The sequence below is a fragment of the Anomalospiza imberbis genome, chromosome 3 (assembly GCF_031753505.1).
Source record: "Anomalospiza imberbis isolate Cuckoo-Finch-1a 21T00152 chromosome 3, ASM3175350v1, whole genome shotgun sequence".
NCBI classification, from domain to species: domain Eukaryota; kingdom Metazoa; phylum Chordata; class Aves; order Passeriformes; family Viduidae; genus Anomalospiza; species Anomalospiza imberbis.
The window spans coordinates 53,032,598-53,050,475 of NC_089683.1; the positions used below are offsets into that span (position 1 = coordinate 53,032,598).

Genomic DNA, 17,878 nt, shown 5'->3' on the forward strand with positions numbered 1-17,878 from the left:
TTTTTACAGGATCCCTTTACCTGGTGGTGGGGTTCTCACTGCAAGTCTACCACATATGTGTGGGAAGAGGAAAGGGAAAAGTAGTGGAAATATATTTTCTGTGCATTTACTGTGTACCCTACCTGCCATCTCTCTCTAATACTTTTTATAATTGGTGGCCAATTTGGCCGAGTTTAACAGAAGCTCAAGGTTTGATGATGTCTTACAGATAACAGAGCTTCACTTTTGTTGAAATAGGCAGAGGGAGTGAGGAAGAAGACAATCTCTTCCAAGGAAAAGGCTATAATATGAGTTCAACTCTCATTAAACATCAGAGAACCCACATGGAAACAAGACCTGGACAAAAGCTGTAACCGATTTTTTTTTTTTTATTGCTGCTACTACAATCACGGCTGGCATTGCTGCTTCTTCAACTTCTTGTTAAAACAAAGAGACATAAGTAAAAGCGTACAAAAAAGATTTTTTAGTAGGAACATGAGGGTCTTGGCTGAACTTCCCACTTCTACTCAAGCTATGAGGCAAACTTGCAGAAACTCACTCAGTAGTTTCTCCTTATTACTGGGTCAAGCAGATGTGTCAGCTTGGTGAACTTAAGGATAGTGCAGCTCTCCCTGTAAACCATCCCAAGAAACTGGTGTCTGGTAATGGGATAATATCTGGATCCCTTCCTGTCGAGAGGCAATGTCCCCTCACTGGACATGGGCTTTCCAACAGTAACTCTTGATGGTTGGTTTTGGTGGAACCTTTATTCCTCTCTGCCTGTTCTAGGGGCCTGGAAGGCTGTGGTGGAAGTTCAGTGTCTCTTTCTATTAGACAAGCACTCAGTGTTCTGACTTAACAAGGTCATGGGTGTTCATACGCACTACAGCTGCCAGAAGCCAGTCAGGTATTTGTGAGTTGTCAGTTAAGGCTCACCAAAATTGCTGAAAAATGGTGCTAGGAAGACATACCACGGGCTTTCAGGCTGCTTTGATATTGGTTAAATGTAGAAATGTTATAAGGAGGAAATGCCTTAATAATTCTGAATCTTTGCTTTCCTTTTATCTTTGCTTTTTAAGATTTCTTCTTAATGCTTTTTTTCCAATGTCTCCCAGGACTATTCCACAGCTTCAAGGCCATCAGCTGGAGAAGGGTATCACAGAGTAGTGACCCTGTGACTTTGCACTGTCCTCTGGCCACAAGTTTTCCAGAGACAAAAATGTCAAGTTAGAGCAGGGAAGAGGGATGGGGATGATACACAGTGCGTGCAGGTTTCCCTGTTGGACAAGAAGAGCTCTGGGGTTAGTTGGCAGGAGGTTCAGCTGCTGGCCCAGCTCCCATCACCACCATGTTTCTCTTTTCTGACTCTCCACCCCTTCATAGAAGCTGGGAAGAAAAATGTAATGTGTTCTTTCTTTGCTGTTTAGTTTGGTTTGCAGTTTAAACTGAGGTCCCGAGTTGAACAAGGCTGTCTTTTCAGTCTGGAAACTTCTTCCTAAAAAAAATAGTATTGTGGGTACCCAGGAGAATGAAGAGACCGGTATCCCTCGCCGCCTTTCTTTTTTGTTTGATACTTGCCAAAAACCCCTATGTCTTTTAACCTTATTCTCTCCTGTAATTGATTTTGGTGATCAATTTAAAATTTAAAAATGCAAAATATATCTTACCTGCTACCCTTTTAATATATTTCTCTGATGTTCTCTTACTGGCTCAGTGGGCTGTAAAAATCTGTGTTTATGTATGTATTCTCACAGCTGTTTTCATTACAGTTCTCTGTCCTGGATGCTGTTATTTTGTACACTATATTTTGCATTTTGTACTGCCTCTCACCACTTCCAGCTTTACTGAGCCTGTGGGTGGGGAGGACACCACTCCAACGAGATGAAATCTCTCTGTTAGCTAAAACACCTCATCAGAACCAAGGTCCTGGAGAATGGACATTCTGCCTGGCTGCACTGAGGGCACTGGTCTTTGAGACAGGTTTGCCAAGTAAGATCTTTTTGAACTCTTGTAGGTTGCGTAAAGTGAGGTGGGCAGCTGAAAGGTAAAGTCCATTGTCAGGAGGAAAATCACGGTGTCTTTGCTGCAGCTCCTGGGATATTGGTTGACTGTGCACCCAGGAGGTGCTTCAGAGGCTGCTGAAAACCCACAGCAAACCAAGGTGCAGGGGATTCCATTGAGTGTGTCAGGTTTGACAAGGACTACTTTGAGCAGCAAAGTAGGATCAGGATATTTTGCTTCATTTAAAACTCCCCAAAAGTTAATTTTTTTTTAAATTCACTTTTTAGGTGCTGGAAAAAGATGATTTTGTACAATGACATGTTAATGATCATCTGAGATTCTAATCCAAATTTTCGTTGCCTTACATAAAAGAGGTGAAAATGAAAAACTCTAAACATGTTCAAAACAGCATAGTATCACTGTGGTAATTCTTTCCAAAAGGAAATGTTATTTGAAATTATTTGATGTTATTTTTTTCCAATGAAAATGCCACTTGATGTATAAATTCGGTTTTAAAATTTGTTCTTCATGGATTCATTCTCATAAATATTTCATTAATAAAGTGCAAAATAACAGGTTATGTTATTATAGGTAATAGGATAAGTAGTTAACTATAATCAAATACATAACTCCTACAAGTCTCATCTCTATAAGGAGATACCATTGGCAAAGTAGTCATAGTTAATACTTCCTTCTCTGGAGTCTGTCCCAGAAGATGGGATGTCTCTGACTGATGTCTAGGGTTGGATGTTCAGTGCCATGACTGGACAGCCCAGAGTGTCTTTGCTTTATTCTGAGACCAATATGAAAGATTTCCACTAAACACTGAGAATTATGCTGTGTATTTTGGAGGCAAAACTAATCCTTGTTCTATCTTTTCTTCTACTGATGTAGCACTTGGGAAAATGCAATTGGGTAACTGCAGTACAGAATAAATTTAGTTATGAAAGTTTTTAACTAATAGCCAAGGTTCCTTAAATACTATGATTTTTGGCTAGACATGAAACACAGCTATGTGGAGAAAATCCTTTGAGTAGTTGGAGTTATTACAGAATCACAGAATATGCTGAGTTGGAAGGGACCCATCAGGATCATCAAGTGCATCTCCTGGCCCTGCAGAGAACATCCCCAAGAAATCACACCATGTGCCTGAGAGCATTGCCTAGATGTGTCTTGAGGTCTGTCAGGCTTGGTGCTGTGACCACTTCCCTGGGGAGCCTGTTCCAGTGCCCAACCACCTTCTGGGGGAAGAACCTTTTCCTGATATCCAACCTAAAGCTCCCTCACCTCAGCCTCCTGCTGTTTCCTTGGGTCATGTCACTGGTCACGAGAGTGAAGAGATCAGTGCTTGCCCCTCCTCTTCCCCTCACAAGGATGTTGAAGACCACAATGAAGTCTCCCCTCAGTTGGTTCCAGTCTGAAAAGACCCAAGTGGCCTCAGCTGCTCCTCATAAGGCTTCCCTTCTAGACCCTTTACCTTCCTCATGGCCCTCCTTTGGACATTCTTTAAGAGCTTCATGTCTTTATTACGTTGTGGCACCCCAAACTGCATGCAGGGTTCAAGGAGGGGCTCCCCCAGTGCACGGGACAATCCCCTCCCTTGCCCAGCTACAATGCTGTGCCTGATGCACCCCAGGACAGGGTTGGCCCTCCTGGCTGCCAAGGCACTGCTGGCTCATGTTCAATTCTCTTTTGACCAGGACCCCCAGATCCCTTTCCACAGCACTGCTTTCCAGCATCTCATTCCCCAGTCCGATTCCCTGGCCTAGATCCTTACATTTACACACAGGCAGTCTTCTCCCCGAGTTGTTCATGGTTGTCGTCTTTGTGTGAGTGTATATGATGGGCGGAATGACGCCTCTGTGGTCACAATTCATGCCTTTATAAATCAGGTTTGTTTTGAGGCAGTTGTCCTAAAGCTTTGAGATCTGAGATCAGAAGTGCTGGGCAGGTGCAATGGGTTTATTGCAATAACAGCTGTGAAAAAGACTGGGATAACCAGAATCATAAGTAGCACCACAGGACATAGGCTTCTGTCCTCGAGGGACCCTTGTGTCTCATTAATAAACAGACCCATAGCAATTTAGAAGCATTTTGGGAAGTTCCTACTCTCTCTTCAAAATGCATATGTGGCAGAGTACTTGTGTGCCCTTGCTCGAGCCTCATTCCTTAGAGCAACACTTCCTGGATAAATGAAATTACTTGAGAAAAGGAGCTGGTTTGCTTAAGCAGTACTTGTCAAAGTCAGCATTTGCAAAATGTCATGTTTTAGTCTCCACAGCTTGGAACAGGAACGGTCACAGAAGTATGTGTACACCTCTTGTCCTGTCCCTGCTGAGGAGCTGGTCCCAGGCAGTGTGGACGTGCTGGTGCTCACTGGGTGAACATGCACAAGCGCCAGGCATCACCTGTGCTTGTGCTGCCTCCCTGCTCTGGTGTTCCCTCTGACAAGCTGCAGGCTGACCTCGTTAAACTACTGCTGTTTGCTACAAGAAATGACCTGCCAAAAATCTGCACAGCCCTGTGCCACTGGGGCCAGGGGAGCCGGCCCTCCCCACTCACCCCCAGCCGCCCTGCCTCTTTACAAAGCAAAGAAATTAATTCTATAATAATCTAGAATGGCATTTTTAGCCTTATGTAAAAATGTCGAGGAAGACAAAGATAAGGATTATTTCTTAATTAAATATGGATTTTATTTTGGTTTTTGTTTTTACTCTAAAAGCAAACCAAAACAAGTTTCTGCCAAGAGTTGTTATAGCCCACCCCCTTCCTATTTTTCTAAATTGTATTTTTATATGCCTGGCAGAATTAATGATGAAAATCTTTCCAGCTGTGACTTTGCCAGAATCCCTTTCTGAAGCTCCTACTAATTTGGATTAAAACTGGATGGATGAAAGCCTCAAACAGCAAATCCTGGCAGTAGATTTGCTGAGGCCCCACAGCATATACTTCTCCAACTGTTCTTATCTTCTGAGGAAAAAAAAAAGAAGGAAAAAAAGTAAACATAATTTTGTAATTACACAGTTGTTAGTATTCTCCCTGCCTTTCACCTCCCTGGGCTGGGACACAGGGTCCCACCACCTCAACAGCCTGCTGACGTTCCCCTTTTCAGGACAGACCCCTGGCTTTTGCAGGGCAAGGTTTTAATTGCAGAATGGTGGAGTTTTTAAACACTATCTTGTACCAGTCACACTAAATGTTAACAGCCAGCCTGGATTTTAGAGAGTTGCCACCCTGGGATGTAACAATTCGGAATGGAAACGGAGGGTGTGCAAGCCTGTCATTGCAAGGATGTGAAGCCACCAAGCTTCCTGAGTCCCGGCTGTTGGGTGTTCACCTCACTTGCTTAATTCTAGCAGCGTTGGCGCCGCGTTGTCTTACTGTCCAGGCTTCCTGGAGCCAGCAGCTGCAAGCTTTCCTACTGCCACAGACAATTCAATTAATTTCTTGAAATTGGACAAATCGATGTCTGGCAAGTGGCCCATGTTTCTGCTCCTCTTCCCTCTCGCCAGGAGAGTCTTCTGGAAACTTGTGAGCTTACTAAGTCTTCGCTCCATGAGTTCCTCCCTTCATGGCCATGCTGAGGCCAAGAAAAGGCAGTGCTCTGAGCATGGACAGTGCTGTGGGATGCTGACAGCCTCTTCCCATGGCCTTGCCACAGGCTGTCCTCTTGACCAGCACAGCCCCTCCAGGTGTGAAGCTGCAGCTCACAAAGGCCCCTGAAAGCTACTTGTGAGCCTGCTGTCTTAGATCCCAGTGCTTCCTGGAGGGGATGGCAAGAGCTCCTTGCTGCAGATGCTCCAAGTACCTTGCTGGCCTGCCTGGAGCACCTCTTGCATGGAGAAGGAACATGAATATTACCAGTTATATTGATGGCATAGTCTGTTAATCATTAGGAACAATAGCAATTTTCACCACTTGAAATTTCTGGCAAATCTGAAGATTGTGAAGGAGGTAGCCACTTCTAAAGCATTATGGGAGATAGTTTAGGTACAGCAGCATCTCCTGTCTCCAGACTGTGCCTGCTGGCATGGAAAGACATGCAGCCCCTGTGTTCTTCTGTGGGAGACCTACCTTTTCCACTAATTTCCAGTGGGCCAAGGGCTTTGTTTTTATGGGGTGTGCTCCTTGTCCCCATTAGCTGCTGTTTTACTCCATCACTGTTCAGCAATTATGAGCTTGAGTGGCTGTCTCCAGCTGCTTTGAGCTTTCCTTTCCTTCTCAGGATGCCTTGAGGTAGGCATGAGTGTAGTCTCAAGGCACCTAGTCTCATGTCAGTGCCAAATCTTAAGCAGCTGTGTTAGTATCCTTGTCGTCAGTGGACTGGGCACTTGTCCATCTGCTCTTCTGCAGCTCTTGCGTATGTACAACTCAGACTTGCTCATTTAGGAGCTACTCTAGTTGGTAATGTCTGCTTTTTTACTGAACTTTGTTTATAGTGAAGCCAGTTAATTCACCTTCATTTCATACATGCATATAAGCCCCTGCTTCTGTTACAGCGGATGAGAATATTTATGAAATAGTTTTGCCCTCTTCATTTTCATCTACTTTGTCCATCCAAAAATGAGCCAATTTGGTTTTGATATAAAAGAAAAAACAGTAATTCAAGAAACACCCAGGAGAGCAAACACCCAAAGATCAAAATCTCTCTTGCTCTCTTGGCAGTCACAGAATTTATTTCCTTTTGTCCTTTTGTCCATTTTATCAGGTTTGTGACTCATAATTTCTATGAGCTGCTTCCTACTTCTCCTTTTATCGTGGGTTATCTAAATATTTGTGCAGCTAATTTTATTTCCCCTTTCACTAGATTGTTACTTTATATGTGTGATGCTTTGGGGAGCTGATGGGTAAGATACGAATCCTGGTTGGGAGTACTGGATTGCACTTCATGAAAGGTTCTGCAGATGAGTTATTGCTCCACAGCAAGTCCTCAGCCTGCGGTTTCACAAGCATGGATGCTAATGTGACAGTGCAGTGCTGCTGAAAGGAGTGGGGTTTGTGCCTTTTCCCAATTCCCTGGTCCTGGCTTTTCTCACCCTCTACTCAGCAGAGTTACCCACACTTACACTGATCATGATTCTTACTGGAGCATTTCTTGTGCCAGTTCAGCATAAAACTGGCTATTTTGCTGAAACAGATTATCCCAAGGAAATTAATTTCCACCTTCTGAGGTGAGCTGTTGGATCAGCTTGTGGTCATGAAGCCGTGGTCTCTGTCATACCACTCCTAGACCTCAGGCTGACTGTGGAGGCTGTGAAGCTCTTTGCTGAATTGCCCAAGGATCTCCTTGCAGAAGGAAAGCAAATTATGGTCTTTTCTGTGACAGAGACCATGGCTTCAAGACCACCATGAGCTGATCCAACAGCTCACCTCAGAAAAAGGAAATTGAGACCATGCCTTTGAGAAAAGGGATGATACACTAAAGTGGGAAGGGCTGCCTTTGGGGATTGTTTATTCACTTGAGACTTAATGCCTTATTACATTTTTCCCTTAACTGAAGAGCTATGTTGTGGGTGCCAAAAGCTTTCTTTCCTTCTTGTGATCTGGGGGCAAGGTGTGCCAGAGTTAAAACAGAGGAGCCATGAGGATCAGTACAAATGATCAGAAGCTACAAATGGTCCATGGGATTTACCACCTTGGAGGGGCATAAAGAGATTTGCAGCCCTGCAGCATTTGCAGTCTCTCTTCAGATTTTGGAGGGTTTTAAGGTGTGGAGAAGTCCAACCACAGTATATGCCACAGAGCAAAAATCGCCTTTTTTGTGTATTTGATTGTGGATATTTATTTATTCAGATGCTGTCCTTTAAAATACCTCCTAATTACTACTTCTCTTTTCCTTTCAAAATCTCTCCAAGCTGATTTGGCTTATAATAGTTTCCAACACTGTGAAAGGGGCCCTTTTGGAATACAATATGTTTCTGCTTTGGTCTTTGGCCTATTTGGAATTGCATCTCAGTGGCTACTGTTTTTTATTGAGAAATCAGTCCCTTCCTCTCAGTCTGTCGGCTGAGGGTTGTCCTGGGATTCCTTTCATTTGGATGCTGCAGTGTATTAACCCAAGAATTTCAAGAGCATGCCTGGGTAGTTGGTGTGAGGATGTGCTGGGCTGTTGATTTTTTTCTCTCTGTAGTTTGGTGAGACAGTCCTTGTCTGTGTGGGTAAGGTCTGAGTAGCAGGACTTAAGCCAGACTGAAGATGTGAGATCACTGACTAGTTAATCCCACCCTGAATAATATGAGGGAGCAGCAGTGTTGTGTAGCAGGTTAAGTCAGTTACCCACCAAACAGCAGCGCACAGAGGAGTTTTGGGAGGTGCCATGTGGGGATATTTTTACTAGATACGCTGAGATGATGAAGTGGTGCAAGAGTGACAGAGCAGCAGCTGTGACTGCAGTGGGTAACCCAGAGTTTATATCCTGCCTGAAGCAGGAAGGTGGTTTCTGTGTGTGAAATGCAAGAACACATTCATCTCTGGGCTAGGGAGCATCTTCTTGTGTGGAACATCTGCCTTCAGGAAGGCAGGGTTAAGACTCTCTGCTGTGGCACTTCCTTCTGCAAATTACATGGCAACCCAGAACTCCTTATCCTGCAATGTTTCCAAATACAGAGCTTACAAAGTTACTTTTGTTGGAATCCTGGATGCTGAGAATTTTAGACTTACTGTGCTGAAAGGCACAGACCCACAAGAGAACATTGCATTTGACCCGAGGCTGTGGAGAAGACTTTAAAAATTGATTGATAGTACTGGGATTACTGAGTATGTAGTTGGTTAGAAGTGTGTAATATCATAGGGTGAAAAACTTAGAGTTTAGGGTTTTAGAATATAGAAATATGAAGCAAGATGGAGATTTTAGGGTGGAGACAGGTTGTTCTTCTTTACCTTCTTCCTCCTTCTTCTTCATGGGTTTGGGTTATGTTTTGTGATTGGACAGAAGGGTCTGCATTGCGGGCTTCGGGGGATCGTTATTGGGTTAAAAGGGAAAATAATCTAGGTGTCTTTTCTTAATTGGATAGTTTAGTCTTAAAAGACCTTGTAACAAGAGTTAGTTAGCCATTTTGTGCCTTGCTAATGAAAAGCTGCCGAACTTCTGGTTGTGAGACTGTTTCACTGATAAAAAATAATAAACACCTAAGTCCAAACATGGAATTGTGCCTCAAGTGCCTTCAATCCCGACCTTGAGAAACAAATAACTTTATGTATTTATGTAAACCACAAGTTCTCAGGCTCTCAAGAAAAGAAAAAAAAAAAAAACATTGATTTGTTCAAGCAGGTCTAGAGGAAGCCACAAAGATGATCAGAGGGCTGGAGCACCTCTTCCAGGATGACAAACTGAGAGTTGAGGTTGTTCAGCATGGAGAAGAGGAGGCTCCAGAGAGACCTTCTGGCAGCCTTACAGTACTTAAAGGGGAACTACAGTAAAAATAAAGAGGGATTATTTATCAGGGAGTGTAGTGATAGGAAAAGGGGTAACAGTTTTTAAATGAAAGAGGGTAGGTTTAGATTAGATATTAGGGAGAAATTCTTCCCTGCAAGGTTGTTAAGGCACTGAAACAGCTTTCCCAGAGAAACTGTGGATGCCCCATCCCTGGAAGTGTTGAAGCCAGAGTGGATGCAACCTGAGCTCTGAGCAACCTGGTCTAGTGGAAGGTGTCCCTGCCTATGGCAGGGGGGTTGGAAAGAGGTGATCTTTAAGGCCTCTATGCTCCTATGGTTTCATAATTTGAGTGCCTTGCATTCTTGAATGCATTTGTCCTCAGAAGTTCCATATGAAATAGACATTTTTCCCATTTTAGAAATGTGACTTGCCCAAGGCCATACATGATGTTATGAAAATGAACATCTCCCATGTCTTAGGCTAGCTCCCAAACCACATCTACCAGATTTTCTTCTAGGGCTGATCACAACCAGCTCACAAATCTGTACATCCACTGGGATTTTTTCCTGTGCAAGGAGATCAGGGAAACAAATGTTCTGGATCTTCAAATCTCAACCTGGATCTATCTGTAAAACTAGTAATTTCATAGATTCTGCTGTAGCATCTAATATTTTAGCGCTTGTAGGCACTATTTACATAAATTTGCTTTCTAACTGGAAAGAACCAATGATCCATAGGACTGTACTAAAAATACATTAAAGAAAGAATAATTTTAAAATAAGTGAAATATAAAGTAATTGTCCTCAATATGTTGAATGTTCTCTTGAACAAAACTTCCTGGTACCATGAGAAACAATGCAAGTGAATTTGTCAATTACTGTTAAATTTTTCTGGACAATTAGTACAATCTTCAAGTAAAACTTCAAAGGTTGTAATCTGCACAATTGGTTTCATTCACTCAGGCTTGTCAGTTGTAAGAAGGCTACTCTTTATTTTATACTACACTACAGCAAGCAGATCAAGACCTAGGAAACTGAGAAAATCAATCCTTTATTGTAGCAGTTATCTTCAAAGCTTGTCCGAAAGATTTCTTCCACAAAAGCCCCATCTGTGTTAGGATTTCCAAAGTAAAAAATGAATGCCTGTGATTGCTAACATCAAGAAAGACTAATTTATCTATGAAGTATTGCTAGTCTGTGAGCACTGATTGTGCTGGGACTGAAACACACTCATAGATTTTCATTAAAACTGGAATTGTTGCTTATCCTCCACATCTAAACCAAGTGTCTGCCTTATTTAAATCAGCATTGGGCTGAGATACTCAGCACAAGAAACACAAGAATAACATTTAATTTTTAAGAAAACTTTCTGCTATTAATGGCAAGACTTCATGGGAGTCATATGAGAGCGGAGATGTCATTTAAAACTTACTGTTATTCCATGTCACCTTCAGGCACATTTTGCCAGATCTGAAATCTATAGCAGTGTTGACACTATTCTCTCACTCCAGAGAGAATAGACCATTCAATCCTCCTCCATCACTCAGCAGAGCTGTGACAAGGTGAAGAGAAAAACATCACAACATTTCAGAGAGGCTGTCTTAGCCTTCTTCACAGGATGCAACACATCAGCGCAAAGAAGAGGACGGCATGGTGAGGTACCTCCAGCACATGCCCAGAGGATTATTTTCAAAGTTTTATGTTGTTCTTCTAGAAATGGATTCCCATTCTATGATGATGGATATTTTCAGTCTTAAAGGTAAGAAACCAGACTATCAGATTACTGGCTACCAGATATGGATAACTGATTGTGTTGGCTGTTCCAGCAGCCTGTGATTTTAGGTCTGTGCTTAACTCTGCCTTTCTAGCATTTACTGCTGCAGATGGATACTGGACTGCTGTTCCTAAATGAAGTTGGAATAATAGACTCTAGAGATGGAAAAATACCTAATGGTTCATTTCTCCATAGCTGCCAAACAGACTTTATTAAAAAAAAACACAGGCAAATATCTTCCATGGCAATATTTTACCATGAAATATTACACCTTCTATATAGTTTGGGTGGAGAAAAGAAGACTTTACAGCTCCTTGGCTTAAGGTTTTGACAGTCTGTAAGCTTGGTACCCAAGAGTCTTTTGGTTCCATTCACCTTTTGCTTTGCAGATTTGGAGCACCTGGGAAATCGGATAGGGCAGTTTGTAGAGTCCCACTAATCTGCTGTGCTAAAACAAAAGTTCTGTAAAAGGAGGTACAGAACATTTGTTGAATTGCAAACGTGAAGCACCCAGTTCCACAAGTTGCTTTGTTTATAACAAAGCACAAGGACTGTACCTTTGCAGGAGTCCCTGCCACAGCTGTAGGATGGGTTTGCAGCTACAGTGGTGTCCAGGTGTGCTTCACTTGGACTCACAGCTGCTCTAAATGGGGCAAAGGGGGTGCCTTTCTTCAAAAGGTTCCCCATCTGCTGGCTGTCCTATTGCACATATAACTGCACTGTTAGTTTTTGAGTTTCTCAATATGTGACTCTATAAACCAGGAGTTTCAGCATTCAAAGACATGCATGTTTGTGTTTTTTTGTAAATATGGACTCTACAGAAGTAACTAAAATACCTCATTTAGGTTATTGAACCTATCATGGAAAAAATGTCCTGCAGGCACTGCAATGGTTTAATTGGGATTCAATTGCTTGTACTCTTTCAGGCTTTTAAAGAAAAATATCAAAGAATGAACTGCAAATCCAGATGTATATCTCCAGATACTTAAATAGTCCAGTTTCCAGTGACATGCTTTAATTCTCCTCCCACTTAGTAATTTTACATTGACGTAAGTTCTTTGGATAAGAAAGGGCAACTGACCCCTCTAAAATTACTCTTCTTGCATTGAGTTGGAAACAATGAGATCTCACAAAATATGCAATCTCATTAATTGTGAGTGTATCTGCATTAATGTCTTGGAGGTGAGCCAGAGGGAGAGTTCAGTCTATGCAGTTTTGCACATGCTTAGGTGCTTAGCCAGGTTTAGGAATTATTATAGGTACAGAATTACTGATGACCAAGCTTTTCCATTCCTTTCCCCACATTGCTACTTAGATTTCAATTAGTTCAGTACCAGCAGCCACTGTCAGGTCTCCTCTGAGCAGTGCCCACATGGGCAGTCAGAGGGAAAGGGTGTCTGTGCCCAGCTGCCTCAGGCCACCACAGACCCCCATTCTCCTAAAGTCCCCTTCTCCCCCCTGCAGTGGGAAGTCAGCTGCTTTATTTTGTGCTGTCAATACCTCTTCTTCAAAGCAGGACATTGTGCTTTGTGGTGCAGGGCTTGGAAAGAAAAAAGTGTGCCATGTCCTTGCCTCAAAAGGTGTCTGCTTTGTGTCAGTAAAACCACTCACACCTTAGCAGGAGCAGAGCAGCCAGTCTCTTGGGCTGGCCACTGGTGACCTGAGTTCTCCTGGTGGTCGCAGTTCTGGGAACACACTGGGCTTATCCAGTCAAGTAAATGGTTAGGGCCTCTATGTATAATGTGCAACCCAGCAATAAGGTGGGGTAGGGGTTTAAACCCAAAGGAAATAGCATTTCTTTATATGAATTTGAAGGGAGTTTGAAATGCCAAGGTCTCGTTCTGGTTTCTTTGTGGGTTCACCTTCCTCTTTACTATTCATTTCTTATGACAGACTGAAGTTTATTGAGACCTTTCATTTTACTGACTCCTGCCCCAGAAGCAGAAGCTCAGGATGAGGTAGGATCTATGCCAGCCTTGGTTTCTTTTCTCCAACAGTTGTCATCTGATTATTAACAGCCTTGAAATGCATACAATAAGATATATATTGGAGAAATAGATACAAAGTATGGTTTCTACTAATGAAACCATATAAAAATAATGATCAACTTATATATATTTATTATGGAAACCATGATCTTTCCTGTTATCATTGGTTTAAAATATGACTAATTGTTTGGAGAGACCAGCAGTCTAGTTGGATGCTGGCTAAGTACTGTAAGTTGTTTAAGAGTGAAGTAGTTGATTCTGATGATAAAATATGCTCAAATATTATTACAGTTGTGTGTTTGCATGAAAACCGAGGGGAAAGATTCGGGGGGCTTGGCGGGGGGGGGTTGTTTCTTTTTTGGGCTGATTTCTTGGTTTTCTTGGCCAACAAAATTGTTCCATGTCAATCTGATTTGCAAAGAAATTGTTCAATAGAGACCTGTAACAGCTTACTAGAGCTGTTGGGGTATTTTTGAGCTCAGTGATGTTTTGTTAGAGACAGAGGACAGAAATTGCTTTAATTCAAGGGTCAAACTAATAGAACGAACCTAAGCTTGTTATTAATTCTACGTGCAAGAGAAGAAATTGGGAAACCACAAAATAGAAGGTCATTCATATATATTCAGCTCCATTTCTGTTGTAACAAGGATCTTGGGAGAGGCTGGTATGTCTGTTTTAAGGTTCTATTTTTCCTTTCTTAATATAACTTTGAAAATCATATGGCAGAGAACAGGGGGATTTGTAATATTATATGTCTTTGAATATTTTCAAAAAAAGTAATATTTCTCAATCTTTCTGTATTGAAGAATGATATAGTCTTATAAAATCTATGAACCTTTCTCCTTCCCTCTCTTTATTTGATAAAATGGTCAGTAGTAAGTTAGAAAATCTTTGGGAATCAAGTTAATCATTTTGCAAAATCCTAGCTTAATCTTGTAATCAGACAATTTGATTATATGTGTTGATAATAAAAATGTCTTTATGCCAGCCAATAGGTCCTCCCAAAACATAAAACCTGATGGCTGAGTGACTGGCTCCCACTGTTTTCTCCAGCAGGTGGTGATGCTTCTCAGCAAACCTCCTTAGAAAAGTGTGGGTTTGCTTGAATCAAGGTGTAATCATTTTACCAGCCACCTCCTGGTATTGCAGAAACCCTGGTGCTCCGTGGACCTTCAACTGAGAAGCAGAGATGAAAGTGAGCAGAGCTCTGTCCTCTCACTTTTCTTGGTTTTCTCTCCTTTGTAAAGTTTCTGCTTTTCAGCTTCATCTGGACAAAGTGGGGATGCATTTGTGTTGCTTCTTTACTAGGAACTGGGAAGCAAGTCCATTGTTTCCCAAAGAAAGAGAGGAGAACAATTCTAGAGCAGCAAAACAATCTCCTTTTCTGTATTTTGCTTGGGAAGATGATGTGCCTGGGCCTTGGAAAACGGATGAAGAATCTTGAAGGAGAGTGTTGAGAAGCATTTAGCATGCTGTTGTCCTCAGGCCATGGGGCCAGCTGCAGAAACTGAAGAAATGCAGATTAACTTGTTCTACAAACTAAAGACTTTAAGGTTGCCTATAGTAGAACTCCAAGGTACTTTTTCAGCTGATGGCAGCAGTACCATTCACATAGCTCCCCGTGTAGACTAGAGCTGTGTTCAGAGATCACGTGTTAGTCATCCACAGACACAGGGTTTATCCAGTCTTCAGCTGCCTCGTTGAAATGATCTCCTTTCTGTGACTCTTCATATTGAAAAATGAAATCTAAGTTCTTGCCTCTGGTGTGCTGTAGACCTAGAAGTAAAACTGGAGCTTTGAATGTGCATTTCTACCTATGTCCTGAACATAGGAAGAGCCAAGTCCTGCAAATGAAGTTTACTGCTGTCTCAGTGTCTGAGCGGGGTTAAAAAGGAGGCATTACAGTAACCTACTATTTGGAGTCTGGCACTCTGAGTATACTCATCATTTCTTAATCTGTCCCTGGGTCTGGCTATAATTTGCATCTTGAGCAATCGTAGTGCATTCTGCATTTGCATTTGTGTTTTCTTTTTCTATTGTTAAACCTGTTTTCATCTTACACGTTTTCCATTCTTCTGCAGCCCATAGCCAGTGATAGATGACAAGGTTCAAATGCAGAAGGTCAGTTACATCACCCAGTGTCCATCTCTGCCAGCACAGGACTATTGTTTTTGTGGTCTACTTGCTATTGTTTTGTCCAGCCAATTGCTAAATAGGTCCTGTGTATTCAACAAAGTTTTGCCACCAATAATACCCCACATACCCTTAATTATAACAAGGGTAGTCTGGGGTGCTGTTGAGAGGTGGGAGGTGGTCTCCTATGGTCAGAAAATTTGTCTATTTTTTGATTCTTTTTACTCAGACCAATTTGGGTACATCGTTCTGAAGAACACTCCATTAACTGGTAAGTCAGACTACATCAGCAGCACTGAGTCCTGCTTATCTCAATCCTTTCAGTCTAGAATACTTAGCAGAAAACGAGGTGGCTATTGGCATTAATCCTCATTAACTCAAAGGTTGTTTTGTTTATTTCGCCTGCATGTTTACAGTCATTCTGGGCAAAGAGGTTTGTAGTTTGCTTCCCTGTGGTTTCAAATTGCAGTGGTTTATCTAGAAGGGAAGCCTATCTTAAGGAGCTAGATAAGAAACTAATGAAAATTACTTGCCTGCAGAAGGAAGGGTTCACTGGCAGTCCCAGAGCGAGAAATCTGCTGCTTCTGAGACTGGGAGTGATGCCATATTGAAAATGAGTTAGTGCACATTTATCTTAAATTTTAAAAAAATCCTTAATACAAGTCTAAAGCATATATAATTCGTACCAGTTTCAAAATGTTGGTTGGGTTTTTTTTGTTTTTCATGAGGTTAGACTGTCAAGATGATTCTTAATTGTACAATAAGAAGCATATTTTAATTATTTTAAAGCAGGTTTCTCTAGTGCCTGAAGATCTGCATACCAGCCAAAATCAGTGGAGGAGTTGCCTGCAAGCAGTATAAGGCTGTCATAATTATAATATTACCCATTAGATTCTGCTCATGAAGAAACATTTTACTCTTAGCTGCATAAAATCACATACATATTATTTGGGATAGTTGTTCCTTGGATATATCAGCTGGTTTCACATGAACATTACTCTTATACACTTAATAAGTGGGCATAAAGAGAAGGTCGATTTCTGACAGAGTTCTGATACAAAAGAAATATACAGCTGCACTTTTCTTCCCCGGGAGAGCAGAGTCTTCATTCACAAGGTAGCGAACATAAGGGAATATAACAAGAACCTGTCTGTCAGTTTTCCATGCCTAATACAGGGGTGAGGAAATCCTGACACATAGCTGGCTATGAAACTTCCTCATTGAGCTTTTACAAAGGTTATCTAGACCTGCACATTTCCCGTGGGTAATACAGGCAGCTGTGGGATTGGTGTGTTAGTGTCAGATGGGTGGATGTCTCAGGGTACCGAAGTCCTGGTTTCTAAGCACACTGGAAAGGCCATGCTGTCCACCTCGGCTTCCGTCTGTTGTCATGTTTATGGCAGCTGCAGCCGGTCTTTTCAGAGCCGCACTTATCTCCGAGTTTTTGGAAACGGAGCACACCTTCCCCCAGCACAGCTGTTCGCTGGCCTGCACACGAATGCTCTAGCGGGCCCTGCTCACCTCGCACAGCTGCTGCGGGACACGGAGGCTGGCGTGAGCCTGCTTTGGTGGCAGTGCTTGTGTACCGAATCCTTGCTGCACAGCAGGCAGCGTGGGCGTTTGAAGCAGGTTTTTCTTCTCTCTTAAGAGTGACCTAGCTACTGAGATACTGGATGCAATGAGAGGTGAAGAAAAAAGCAAAGAATCTTTCTGTGACAAAGACTTAACTGGGCTTGAACTCTTTTCCTTCAGGGGGAGATTCGGGCTGAGCAGAGAGATATTTTTGCCGTCTGTGGCTGTGGTCCCATTCTGTTATTCTGCGGTTTCTCCAGGGCACTGTGAATAACTTCATACTCAGTGTGCTGGTTTCTAGGAATACTCTTCTAAGGCACCTAATTCTCCCCGGGAATTGTATCTTGACTGTCTAATTCTTGGCTGAGGAGTCTGCTAGGCAACAGGAAATCTGCAAATTAAAACATTGCAACATCTAAGTCCCTGGCTGTACCCCAGCTTTGATGGAGGACCAGTTTTCATCTGTTTGCCTATGAAAAAATATACTCAGATGTATATCATTTCTCTTGCATCATTTAAATGATTCCTCATGTTTCCCACTGGCTATTATTTTTATTACCCACATGCAGTCACTTTGCTGCTTATTTTGTTCATTGTAATGCAGACAGTAGCACTCTTGTTTCTTGATCCCCCAAAATATGTGGTGAAGGTCCCACATTAGCAAAAGCTTGTTGAAGTTAAGTGCATGTAACCATCCACCCTTCATTTACTCAATGCAGAGATGGACTGTCCATCTTGATTTACTGGGCTGGATGACTTCTCCTGTTCCCTAGTATTTTACTTTTCCTTATAAAAATGTTGGAAGGGACTGTGTTCTGAGTAACTTGTTGACAGCAATCAGTATGATGCTAGTCATCTTCGCATCTTCTCCCATTTACTGATCACTCCGGGGTCATCTCTTTATCAATCAGAGAAATATTTCTCTTCCTTCACTCACAACATGAGCCCACAGCTCACTGAAAGCAACACTACTCTGGTGTTAAGAGGGAGCTGCTAGCTGCATACTCTTTGAGAAGACAGAGTAATCTATGGTTCCATGGCCAGGGCCAATAAATTG

At 42.2% G+C, this 17,878-nt stretch overlaps 1 long non-coding RNA gene across 1 annotated transcript in view; it reads left to right on the forward strand.

Annotated features, from left to right (window-relative positions):
* The first annotated feature begins 10,142 nt into the window (after nt 1-10,142).
* The window catches only part of LOC137470768 (uncharacterized), a 64,415-nt gene continuing 56,679 nt past the window's right edge, over nt 10,143-17,878 (forward strand). Inside the window, exon 1 of the long non-coding RNA XR_010997247.1 lies at nt 10,143-11,113. This is a non-coding gene — a long non-coding RNA (uncharacterized lncRNA). The remainder of the gene's footprint in view (nt 11,114-17,878) is intronic.